Genomic DNA, 9823 nt, shown 5'->3' with positions numbered 1-9823 from the left:
ACCCACATTTACTTAAACGATTTTTTTTAAATGAGAAAGTATAGTGTTTGGGAAATTCATTACCGAGTTGGGAAAAATATTTATATAAACAATTTTCTAAAAAATTGATTTTTAACGTGCGTTCTGACGAAAAAAGACTAAATACTTAAATAAACTATTGTTTTCAATAGATAGGTTTTTATCGAACAATAGTGAATTGCAACAACAAAAACTTTTTACTTTTAATTTTAATTCACATTTGGCAGGACCCCAGTTTGATTCCTGGTACTTGCCGTCTCAATTATTTACGAATAATTAAATACAAGAACTATTTCCAAAACCACTGATGATAGGTGTTTTGACAATAAAAAATTCAATTCATTAAAATAATCAAAAAAATTAAATTTTTGTTGTTGTAGTTCACTGCTGTTCGAAAAAACCTCTTTTAATTTTATTGAATTTATTGCTGATATCACGAATATGATGTTTCGATTATGATTTTCGTCAAAGGAAGATATAATAGCTACCTTAGAGATGAATTTTGCAGTCCGACTATAAAAATGGGATTTAAATTTGTAGAATCATTAAGATAAGTGTATTGAAGATTATACTAAAAAGTTAGATTATTTTTATAGACCAAAATCTATAAAAGTTATTGTTCTATATGTAAGTTATTGAGTATCTATTCCACTAACTTATTAAATAGTCTAATATAATATGATATATTGAGTTTCTCTTTCAAAGTCTCTTAGGATATGAAGTTTTGCCATAACTGAATCTAAAATAATAGATTTCGAATAGATGAAGATAATAGTTGTAAATCTTTTATGAACTCCATTTAAAAACTCATTTTTTTAATATAATTTTAAATAGAATTATTTATGTTTATTATGAATATAAGAAATTATTCCGGAATCCTGACAAGTTTCATTAATTTAATTCTTATTTTTACCAATAATTTCCCAAATTGTGAACAGATTGGTTTGATTTAATTCTTTTAAAATTATTTCCAATGAATAGGAACAATAGAGAAATTATCTCCCAATGATACGAGTATTTGCAAATTTGTCATTGAACTATTTTAGCCAAACACGTTTCACTGCAAATTAACATTTTTATGTCTGCCATTTGTTATAGTTCAGATACTTTGTTTTCTAATTTCATGCACGATAAAATTTTCAAATAAAAGGTGTACATATTTTAGTTTCAAATTAAATGGATTGATAAGAAAATAATTTAAAATGTTGAAGATAACCAATAAATGAAAACAAATCCACTTGGACTCAGAAATACATTCAGTAGATACATTCTGTGCAATATTTAAACGGAAACAAACGGAAACAGCCAGGCAGCATATATTTGTTCTGAGTTTTATATGAAAAATTGGCTAAAGTTCATGAAGAGAAATCATATAGAATTTCAAAAATGAAAATGAAAGCTTTACTATAATAAAACAAAATAAACCAAAAACAAAAACAAAAAAGAAAAAAGAAAAAGAAAAAAATTAAAACAAAAATGAAAATGAAAAGGAGCAATTCCCAAATGCCTTCCTAACATCGTATCACCCTTCGACTGTTTTATTCCCGTATTATATTCATTGTATTACTTTCTCATCTGACAGTCGGTATAGTCGGTATAGAGTTCCTGCTTTTATATGCCCTGCTGATGGTAGTATTTCCTTTTGGTAGTTGCGTACGTCATAGATTAATGACAGCAATTCATCAAAATCACTCGATGGTCATGACGAGCAGCCAAATTTCACAAGAAGTGTAAAAAATTTTTTCATCTAATTTTTTATTTATTTTTGGATTTTCTCAAACACACAAACATCAATATGAGATACATTTATGTGCTTATAAATGTATGTGTTTATACGAGTATCGTATAACGTACTTTTTATAGACTATTGCATTTATCTCTTTAATGTCGCATTTGTAGCTAATGCAAGGTAACGCTTTTATATATTGCTTTATTTACTAAATATATCACTCATATATATATATATATACTAGCTGACCCGGCGAACGTTGTTTCCCCTTGCAATTAATTTTCCTGGCGTTTGTTGCGTTGCTCTTGACTTTGATTAGCACGTGTGATTGTATCCTGGTTTCTTTCATTTTCATTGTTTTCTGCCGATCTATTTAACCGACGGTTCTGGAGTAATTGTGAATTCCGAGTTCGTCGACCAATATTTCCTCCTCGTCCACGAAGACGTGTCATTGTTTTTTGTACGATATTTATATCTTTATATATATAATTCTTCTTTTTTGTGTGTTGAATATTTGAATTCGCTGGATTTACCAGGAATACCACCACATAACTTAAGATTAAAAATTGGCTCACCTATAATTATGCTGCGGAATTTAAATGCACTTAAGCTATGCAACGTCAGTTTTACAATTCATTTTAGAGATTTTAAGGTTTTTAAACAAATCAAAGTAAGCATGAATAAATTTCAAATTTTAAATATAAATGTATATGGATACCAAAAAATAAAAAATTGATTAAAAAGACATTATCTAGTGGGCCAAATTGTGAATCTAAACCTTCCTTGAATCCACTTGAACACACATAAAAAATTTCATCAAAATCGGTTCAGCCGTTTAGGAGGAGTTCACTGTCAACACACGTACAGAAGAATTATATATATAAGATATATACTCATATATGTGAGTATATTTTAATGTAGTCGTTCTTATGTATTTCTTCTTTATATACAAATAATTAATATCTATTAAAAGTGAGTGTCAGGCCCACTTCATTTCATTCATTCACGAAATATTTTCAATATTCAAAATATTTGCTTCATTCATTGATTTCCATTGATTTATTTTCTTTGATATTTTTTGTCATTTAAAAGCATCAGCTGTGGTAATTAATCAATCTCCGGAAGAAGTTGCCAAACGCATTTACGTACATACAGTCGTCAATGGAGAAGTCGAAGTGCACTGAACCGATGTGCACCACTCCTTTCCCACAAACACACTACACTAACCTACGTAAATCAACGAATGTTAGAAGCATTCATGTTCCGTCTTCATACTGCACGCGACAATTTGGATTTGGACAAAGCCTCAGCAACGTTAAAATGTCAATTTAGTCGCCACCAGCATCCTCCAGACGTGCCGAACTCTCTTTCCAGTGCAATGTATTTCATTTAACTGAAGTTGCACTGTACCAACTGCACCAGGCCCGGTACTCGTATACGTATTATGAAAACAAAATATGCATAACGAAATTGTGACTGCGGCCATCGAGGAATGATGAGGAATAAAATTCGATAGTTGATTTTGGATGTATGCGCTCGCTCCCATGGCTTATCATGACCGTGCAGGCAAGTCAAGGCATCTTTCATTTATTTATTTAAAAATCTTGTTTTACACCACTGCATTATCGGAAACTGATTAATAAGTGTTGTCAGTCTTGTATGGAACAACACACGACTTGCGTCTCTTCGTTGATAGTCTCCGCGAAAGGCAATGCAAAGTCGCGTCTCCTATTTTTCGATATTTTTGAAAACTTAGCCTCTAATTTTGAATTGTTTCAGTTTTGTATATTAAATTTCAGTATTGAAAATTCCGCTTTGTAAAAAGTTTCATTCGAAGAAATGTGCTTTAAGGTTTCCTCTACTCTAAAATTGTGTTCGCCCTCAGAATGACTCAGAATAAAACACGAATTTTTAATTTCAAACACAATATGTTGTAGACAGATACATTAATAATAATTTTTATATTTTATCTTAAACATGTTTCAAATATTAGGGTTCCACAGCAGATGCAAACTATTTAATAACATGGCATTTTCATTACGTACTCATATGTATTAATTGACAACAGTTTCTTCTGCGTTACATTATAATGTGAACAAGTTCATTTAATTATGATGATTTTAATTAAATTTTATTCCAAAAAGCATATATAGGGTGTTTAACTTTAAGTTGAAATAAAAGATGTATTTAAAGTTTTTGTATCTAAATTTAAATAGATATAATTTTTTTTCGGACTGTATTTGTATTTGAATGATCCATACTTTTATCCCTCTAACTACTCCACCACCAAGAGTATCAACTCTGTTGCTTAGTCCAGTATGGACTCATATCAGAGTCCATACTGTTGTGTAGACTAGTATGCACTTCAACCTAAATGTTGAGCATTGCAATGGATGTATTACTATTAAGAGTAAGTTAATGAAAAAAGTCACATTTCTTAATTCATAAATTTAAACTTGTTTTCTTAGCTAACCTAAAAGCATATTGAATGCTATACTCCATATTCTCGGACAGTTTTTGACTTCTTGTGATTCGTGGTTATTTCAATGTGAAGAAACAAGCGAGATAGAACCTTAAGAGCACCTTTGAAATAGATTATCTTGACATACTTCTGGCATCCAGCAAACAGCTATTGAAATCCTAAGAGAAACAATGCAAAATTTAAATGATATGCATACATCTATTTACAAGTTGACTTCTTTTAAAAACTTAAAGATTTATTGATTTCATTAAAAAGTCTTGTAAAAGTATGGCCTAAGGCGCGCTATTGAGTGTTGTCGATTATCCTAACACATAATTGCACAAGATTGTTCTATTAAGTGCTTTGATCTATATACCATTAAAGTATCTATTAATTAAATCTCAGTATGGTTACAGGCTCCTCGGGGAGGTATGCAGATCTGGGGTCAATTATTGCTTAGGCTGATGAAGTGATAAACAATAATCTAGTCATGGTATAAAGAGGGTTTTTGAAAATACCTCGAGTTAAGAAAGTTAAGTTAAGTGCACTGGCTCAAAACAGCTTCCACATAATAATAAATATACATTAAATACAACTGATTGGTTTAGTTAGCGGAAATCAATTCTAATCACTGTTAGATTAAACTATCTATTAATTTAATATAAATTAAATAAAACTGATTGAATTATTGACCGGAAATTAAAATCTTTTTTTATATAATCAGTTATTAACACCTACGTCATATTATGGAATACAGCTATAGGAATGCGACAGTAAATAATATGTAGTTCAAAACTTCTAAAATTTAGTGTTATGAAATAACTTATGGTACAAGAACAATGGTGCAGTCAAAATAGTAAGACACATCGCATTCTTATGATTAGAGAGGATTAGAGAATGAATTAGAAATGATTAGGAAACAAGTAATAATTGATTTCAATATAAAAAACTCTATGAGTTTCTGAAGAAATTTTGCAAAAAGATGCCTTGACCATTGAATATGTTTGATGAAACGAAGTCTATAATAGATTGGCGCCTACTATCGAGTACTCAAAAGTGACTGGACTGATAAACAAACATTTTACTTCTTCTTTTTCTCTGTTACTCGTCCATTAGTTATAATTTCTTCATGATTTAAAAATTTGTAAAAGTCCATAAAATGTCCATAATGTTCGCAAAAAATATAAGTCATATATGATTTCGAAATTGATTCTACGGATAGAGCCTATTATGTACTTAACTCAAATGTATGTTATCCATACTGTCCATAATGGTACCTAATCTGCTAAGGAGAATACGTGCACAAATTGTTTATCAAATATGGCGTTGTGTATCATTATACAGTTCTCTCTCTCTCTCTCTCTCACTCTCGAACTACTGTTAAAAAATTTCAAAAGCTAATGTTGATATACGACATCTAGAAGGTATGATATTAAGAAGATGAGTGTTAAGTTCTATACATAATTGTAGGTCGTATGAGAAAAAGTAAACACTATGTTTTATCTCACTTATTGAAACTAAAAATAATATATATCTTATATTAAATTGGTGTTTAACGTCCGTTTTGACGAGAGAAATTAAATTTATAATAAAAATTATGGAGGTTTTTATGAAACAGTAGTGAAATTACAACAATATATCTTATATTTTGTATTTTACATATATCAATTCATTTCATTTCATTTCGCCTTCGGTGCGCTAATGATATACAAAGGTGATTGTTGCATACAGACGGCTAGTGATATTTGTTGAATTGCATTGCTTCACATATTAGAATAATATTATATATAAGAAGAGTCCCCTTCACAGATCTCCTTATCTTCGTCCATGTTTTTATACAAAAATAAGTATTGAAAGAAAAGTTTTCATGCCTTCTGATTTACCAACCCGACCTTGAATTGCAGCCTGTCGCTGCACTTCTCTCCACTTGTCTTTGTTTCGCTTACGCTTGTCCAGTTCCGTACTTCTAGTGTAAATAATATTTCCCCAACATAATCGCCGGAGACCCGATTTCCACAATGTCTTTTTTCTTCAGCTGTTGCTTTTAGGACCTTCTTCGCTGAAACACCATCATGCATCCTAACTATTCCAGCAAAGGCGCTCAATGTTCATTTCTTGATAAGACTTTTACAGTTCATAGTTCATTTAAATGTGAAAGTCGTCGCTAAGTCATAGTTCACCAAAGAACTTACGAAGAGCTTTTCTAACGAACACTTCCAGTTATTGGTAGTGATAGTTCTTCGTCTGATCTCTAGGATGAAATCATTGTTGTTAGTTACGGAGTACTAAGATAAATGAGATTGCAACAGTTTTAAAAATGTAGGCACCAGCAACCACCTTAACTTTAGACAAGCGCCCATTTCTCTCAGGCGCTAGGTAGACATAGCCTATAGACATATATATCATTTCAATAATATATTTTCTGTTTACGTTTTTCTAAAGAAAATAATTTGATTTAATATAGAAAAAAAATTTATCAAAATAATTACGATTTATTAATAGATGACATATCGAACTTATACATCAATTTTTTTTATTGGCTACTGTTAACCAATAATTTATTTATAATATTTTGAGGCTGATTTCTAATAAAATGAATATATTATGAACTGAGACATCTTATTTACACAACTTATGATTGACTCTAGTGTATAATATTATTAGATGGAATTTTAATTTTCAAATTTTTGTTATAATATAAACCAAATAAATCTAATAAAATACAATATAAAAATATTTATAATAAAAGTTTTAAGTGTTTATGCTTTTATTATTAAAATTTATTTTTGTTTTAATTGTCGGATTGTCTGATTGTCGGATTGTTTAAGTATATAAATGATTAAGAGATTACGTTTTGTGCGTGTTCCTAAATGTATTCTGTGGTTTTCATTTTCCTTACAAGTGTCTGCTCCATTGCATACATAATACATACTACATACTACAATACACGATATGACGATGGAGGCACATGCAGCGTCTGCAACTTTTACATGACATATCGAGGGAAAAAACTCCAACGACATGCAGCGACAATCAATTAATCAGCGAGCAATAATAAGAAACATGCTTCCAAAGTGATGTTTTCATTTTTTCAAGTGTTGCTTTTGTTTCATGAGGAACACTCGTCCCAATAAAAAAATGGGTATTTGTTGTATTTTGGCATTAAAATAAATTGTTACTTTTTACAAAGTGCAGAAAATATATTTCTCGATTTTATTTAAAAAAAATTTGAAGCACTCAAACCAAATATTTTAAGAAAATTCCGAATTTCGGATATAGCTATATGTCTATTTGTTATATTTTATTATTATAAACACTTTATACAATTAAACTTCATAGTTTAAGACAGTATATACCATATATAGTTATTAATATATAAAGTAAAATAGTACTGTACTGGTCGTCAGAGGTAAATAAGGGTTGGCAGAGTACAGAGAAATCAAAATTAAACGCAATACTCACATGCAAAGCACAATTTTGACAAATTGCCTGATAAGACTTTGAACCATTTTATCAGAAATGTCCATGATTTGGGGCTCATGGCATACTATTTACTTCATTTGGTCACTTTTAAGGGCATTCACTTCAGTTTTTTCTTTTTTGATTTGAATTTTAAGCAATCGAACTTAAACGCCTCCCCAAAGAACACTTGGTGATGGTCATTGATAGATTACTTAAATCCCAGCGGAATATATGGAGTAAAATAACCACGTATATTGTCTTCTTGTGTGCTTAGCACATAAACTACGATATCATATGGATACAATTTGTGGTGGTTAGAAGTCTTAAAAGAAGAAGATATGAATAGTTATACATATATTCTATAAATATTTTTTTTTGAAATAGGTTAATTGGTCAAGTGTTAAATAAAATACTTTTTTAAAAAATAAGTTTTTAATTAATTCTCACTATTTTATATATTTATCTCTTGAGACAATTGGCTCATTTCAAAAACAAAATTATTAATAAAAATGTTGGTCATTAAAACCATAAATTACTATTTATTTCATAAATATATTTTATATATATCTCTCTTATATATAATACTCATAATAAATAATATGAAATATATAAATCTCAGATATATAATACATATATATGAGATATATATATGAAATATATTTATGAAATATATAGTAATTTATGGTTTTAATGACCAAAATTTTTATTAATAATTTTGTTTTTGAAATGGGCTAATTATCTCTAAAGGTAAAAGAATTTAACTCCTTTGTAATTCATAGCTCTGATAAAGATTGTGTTTTATATGTTTGACAATATTTTATATTATTATACAATATTCTTCAAAATAAGTTTTCCAGAAACATAGAATAAGACTTGGTCTATCCCATAAAGGCTTATTTTGAAGTTGCGGCTCTACAAAAGAAGAAAAAACTGTGTTGCACCTTATGTGTTAGTGACTGTCTATGACCAGACGAAGATGTGTTATTCTTTGAAACCCTTTTCTTACGAACTTGTTCGAGATATCAACTTTTAAAATTAGGGATATAACACAATTTATGGACTTGTCAGTTTGGTTCACTTAAAAGGTACATAAATGTGAGAATCATACCTTCTTGGAAGTTGTCCGAGCACCTACTTATTTATGATAGACAACCAGTGTAAAATGTCAGGAAGTAACAGAGATAATTAGCCATATATTTTCTTCTTCTTTATAACTTCAACAATAGTTGTTGAAAGGAGCTCTTAAGGGGATGTTGAAAAGTTGTCCCAGTCAATGAGGTTTAGTAGCGTACCACAGAAACATATATATTTACATATGAATTTGTTTATATGTTTACTGTTTAATGTTTGTATATATGTTTACTTAAAAACAAGTAATCTAATTGCAATAATAAAAAAGAGTTTAATATATATTGACTTTTGGACGAAACTATTATTTAAGTCCTTGCGGATGGAATTCATTGAAAGTTTCAGTGTCAATTATTGATAAAACTTTTAAGACTTCAACAATTTGAAATAACTATATTTAATTAAATCAAATATTCTACAGCTGGTTTAAGACTTCGTTCTGATCTAACATAACAAGTGAATTTGTTAATGAACTTTCACAGCAACTTTGACTTGACTTGTATGTAGTCAAGTACGGTTTTGCGTCTATTGACTAAAGAATACTGACTCCGAGATTCAAATTTGCAGGGCATTAATTCAAATAAAATTTTGTTGTAGCAAAATTTTGTTTTGTACTATTCGAAACCCCTCTAAAATTTTTAAGGTATAAATCACACTTTTAAAAATTTGGAAACGTGCAATTATTGAAACAAATTTTTTATTTAAAAAATATATGTACTTAACCGTGCTACTCATATTATAATCTTCTTTAAATTTTACTCATTGGGATCAATAATTTAACAAAAAGTTTCTAAAAAAATATTTGTAGTAACTTCATTGAATTTGGTAAAGCCTTTTATACGCAAATTAGAAATTTTGTCCTTCTCATGAAACCAATCCAAGACGGATGTTAACATGTTTTAGAATTACTCCATTATCTTAACAGATATAGATATCGTTCTAATCTGAAACATCTATATGGTATATACATTGTGACCGAAAAGCTTTCGGAAATTCTCATTTAAAATTCGCGCGCTGTATATTTT

Source organism: Teleopsis dalmanni, chromosome 2 (assembly GCF_002237135.1).
Source record: "Teleopsis dalmanni isolate 2A chromosome 2, ASM223713v2, whole genome shotgun sequence".
NCBI lineage: Eukaryota > Metazoa > Arthropoda > Insecta > Diptera > Diopsidae > Teleopsis > Teleopsis dalmanni.
This window is presented reverse-complemented; position numbering follows the sequence as displayed.